Source organism: Otolemur garnettii, unplaced genomic scaffold (genome assembly GCF_000181295.1).
Source record: "Otolemur garnettii isolate 467f Iridium unplaced genomic scaffold, OtoGar3 scaffold00154, whole genome shotgun sequence".
In the NCBI taxonomy this organism is placed as follows: domain Eukaryota; kingdom Metazoa; phylum Chordata; class Mammalia; order Primates; family Galagidae; genus Otolemur; species Otolemur garnettii.
The window spans coordinates 130,649-134,693 of NW_003852549.1; the positions used below are offsets into that span (position 1 = coordinate 130,649).

Consider the following 4,045-nt stretch of genomic DNA (forward strand, 5'->3'; position numbering starts at 1 on the left):
TAATGCATTGTAATTCAAAGTCACCAGATTAGTCAACGGATAAGTAAGAACTATCCATAGGCTAAAAACAATAACACGAATAACGTTGGGTAATAATAGCAGTCATAACAGTTTCAGCCAGTACTTCTGATAAGCACATGCTAGTCAGTGAATTAAATGTTCTATATGTATAATCTTACTTACAAACAATCACACTGGAAAGATATATTATTATCCTTTTCATATCAGAAAACATATTTGGTAATACGTCATATTCCCAAGGCCACACACCTAGTGAGTGGGGACGTCAGGAATTAATCCCAGTCTTGTGTGAATCTAAAGCTTCTCTCTTTTTGTTGCCCATCTATGGTTTGTCTTCATTAAATAAAAAGTTTATACAATTTAAGCTTTCTTCCCTTTGCCTGTAATGATCAAAATACCACTAGAAATGAAAAATGAAAACACTTACAAACTATTAATAGCAACTAATAATCCTTCACAGATAAGCTAACATCAATATTCCTCAGAGTAAGCAATGTAAAGCAAAGAGACATCCAAGAGACAAAATAATGTTCAACTATAATTTATATTTACCATAGAGCCTTTTAAAAGAAATATATAAGAAACAGAGACTTAAAAATACTATAAAAGTGCTTAAAAGTTCAATATTGAGTCAGACAGTGAAACTAAAAGTTAAAGGCCACACTTTATGAGATTATGAAAACTAAAATGAAACCCCTTTAGCTAATATAATGTCATATGACCAAAAACATCAGATTAGAAATAAGTAAACATCAGTCACTATTATAAGAGAAAATGAATGCTACTATATTCCTTATGTTACCTGGTCCAAATAATTGCTATTCTACCTAACTGATGATTTGTGTTCATATTTTTCACTATATCCCAATAATTACAATTTAATCATTTCATTACTTCAGCATTTCTTTTTCTTCCCCCAGATTAATGTGAAAGCACAAACAACTAAGTTATAATGGTTTTTTTACTTTAACATTTCTGACTTGAGTGACTATTACCACTCTAAACTACCACTCAGGTTTATAAAAACAAAAAAGAACTAACCACTGTACCTTTTTGATTTATCAACTTCATTTATGTTAGCTCTCTTCTTTAGTAAAAACTCCACCATTTTCTCTTTGCTTTTACTTACAGCAAGTAAAAGTGGTGTGATGTGACTCTGGAATACAGCAAAAACAATTCATCATTCACAAAATTACATATTTCTTAATGGAACTGAAAACCTTCTAAAAGAGCCTGTGAACCTAAACATAGCACACAAAGTAAATCAAAGGTACTCCCTCCTTCTCACCTCTCTGTACCTCCCCATGTGCTGCTCCCTACCTGGGAAACACCCTTGCCTTCTGCCACTCCACATCACCTCCTGCCATCTCCAATAGTCACTTCAAACATTCATGGGCTCCAAGGTCCTCTGCCTCTATCACAGCATCTTGTGCTGTGATTATTCTGTACTTCCCATCCACACCAAGAGCTTCCTGAGGGCAGAGGTTGTACCTTTTATTTCCACATCCCCAAACCCTAGGACATAGTAGGAAATATTTTTAAGTATTTTTATTTTTTTTACTTTTATATGTTTGTTGGCTTTTTCTCCTCATAACTTGAAAACAAAAACAGCACATGAAAACCAGTGTATTATCCCAAAGTTTCAACTCAGGTGATTGCCTCAGAAAGGCCAAAACATCACCATCTTGTTCCTCTGAATAACCAACTGTGCAGCCTCAAACTACATAGCAAGTTCAAGTTTCTGTCCACACCAAGATATATCCAATAATTAAATTAAAGCCTTGCTGCCACTTCTGAGGGCTCTGGCTCTCTGCCTGTCATATCTCTCAGCACTTTTCCCACATGTTACGACTGGGTCTTCCTGATGGCTCTCTGGGTTGTCAAGGCTGAGCTGGATAGAAAAGTGCAGTCTAGATCCACAATCATCTCCCACTGGTCACCAGATGGCCAGTCAGGAAATCATTTCCATACAGTCTTTTGTCTCCACGATGTATCTCCCTCTCCCTTCTCTAGGACTTGTTGCTATTAGTCTCCGTAATAACAGATTCAGTGTCCATTAATCTGCCTAAGAAGTGGTTTGTGTTTGAGCCTGACGTACTTTCCCGAGCTAAAAGAGAAAACAAAGTACTTCTGTGGCCTCCCTGCCATTAAGAATAAGTAAAAAAGGGAAAAGCATACTGAGAAGGATAACATTAGTAAAGCAATAGACTTTCCTCCCCACCCCTATGGAGTTTTCTCTAGCTCTAGCTCTTGAGGTTATGAGACAAATATTCTGGGATCAAGGAGGTATTAATATAATGGGAGAGGGGCACATTTATTTCCCCCTTTTGAACTTCCCACCATCCTTGTCTTTGTCTTCTTCTTAGTGGATCCCCTGGGTTCTGTCTCCTTGAGCTTAGCAGAAGAAAGCAAGCCAGTCACCTTGAAGAAATCATCTAGGTGGCCCTAGGTGATGCCTTGTTGGCTCTTGCTCAGTGGCTTGACCCCATTGAGGATTTGCTCCTCAGAGAACTGCTTTTCACCACACATGAACTTGACCAGCTCTTCTTCATTTGGCTTGCTCCACTTCAGCTCCACAGATTCTAGGTCCTGCCCTTCAGGTTTCAAGAAGAGCTGATGGGCCTCCTTGTGGAGCCAATTTTCTGATATGGGGTACTTGTTGGGGTCAAGCCACCTCACCATCTCCTCGATGCTCTTATGCTTCTGGATGAGATTCACAGCCCACTTGGGCTCAATGCCCCAGATACTCTCACAGTAGTCACTGCCCAGCAGGATGCACAGATCCACAAACTGCTCCTGGTTCAGGCCCAGCTCCTGCAGAATCCAGTTCAGATGGAATTCCTGGATGGGTAGCTACTTGGCCTCACTGGCAGTCGATGTCACATTAGCACAGGGCTGCCAAAGGTGAGGCAGTCCATGTCCTTGGTGGCCACAGCATAGACTTTGCCAGCATTCGCCAGGGCAGCACAGCTGGCCTCTGCCTCACAGGGTGCATCAAGGTATGGTATGCCCATGAGGCTCAACAGATGTTTGCATTCATCATTGTGTTGCTTAGGGATCTTCCCAGCCACTTGGTGAATTTTACCACCTCTTCCTTAGCCCCAATAGCCTGAGACTGCTGCAGCTGCTTCTTTGACTCAGCCTGCTGCTTGCTGCGTTTGGCCAGCTCACCTGAGTTGAGCTGTGGCAGCTTGCCATCAAAGATATACACAGGCTTGATGCCGTTCTTCATCATGCAGATGGTGCAATAGAACATGCCCATCAGGTGGCTAGTGGTCTGACCCTCCTTGTTCTGAAGCACCTCCCCAACCTGGTGAACAGCAAATAGGAACTGATAAATGCTCATGGAGGCATCAATGGCCACCTTGCATCCAAAATAGCTCTTGATGCCATTGTCCCAGATGGCATTAGGGGCCACATCAGCAATTAATTTGGCCACATCTTGAATCCCCATGGTAATACCAGAGGAGGAACAGCTGCCCTTTTGGGCACAACACCTCTGAGCCCTCCCCTTGGCCCAGTGTTCCCCGGGACAACCCCAAGCTCTAATCCCTTCTTACTCTGGCTGCTGCTCACCTCTCACTCCATCTAACTATTTTTATTTAATTAATGATCTAAATTGTTAACTCTGGAGATTCCAAAGAATATCTATTTTACCAAAAGTTAAGAACAATAACCCAACAGAAAGATTCCATGACCATCTATGTTAGAGAAATATTACAAAACTGTTGATTATATAACCAATACCAAAGAAATCTCTTTAACTTTGCCTAATCCCTATTTGGGGATTTTCTGGGGCAAATATTAATAGGTAAGGAACTAGACCTTCAGGGATATACTTTTGAGAGCTTTCCAGTAAAGGTGGAAGTTTCCTCTAGGTGACAGAAACACACAGGAATGTCTTCCATCAATGGATCCATCAGGATATCAGGTGCCAATATAAGGCACTCCTGCTCCAAATGGATTGCTAAGAAAATGGGTTCTGAATTAAAAGAGATACATTTGAAATCAATTTGGATTCCTT

The 4,045-nt window shown here is 40.9% G+C and overlaps 1 pseudogene; it reads right to left on the reverse strand.

Annotated features, from left to right (window-relative positions):
• Nucleotides 1–2,310: 2,310 nt before the first annotated feature.
• LOC100961372 lies at nt 2,311–3,475 on the reverse strand (annotated as a pseudogene).
• Between the last annotated feature and the right edge of the window lie 570 nt (nt 3,476–4,045).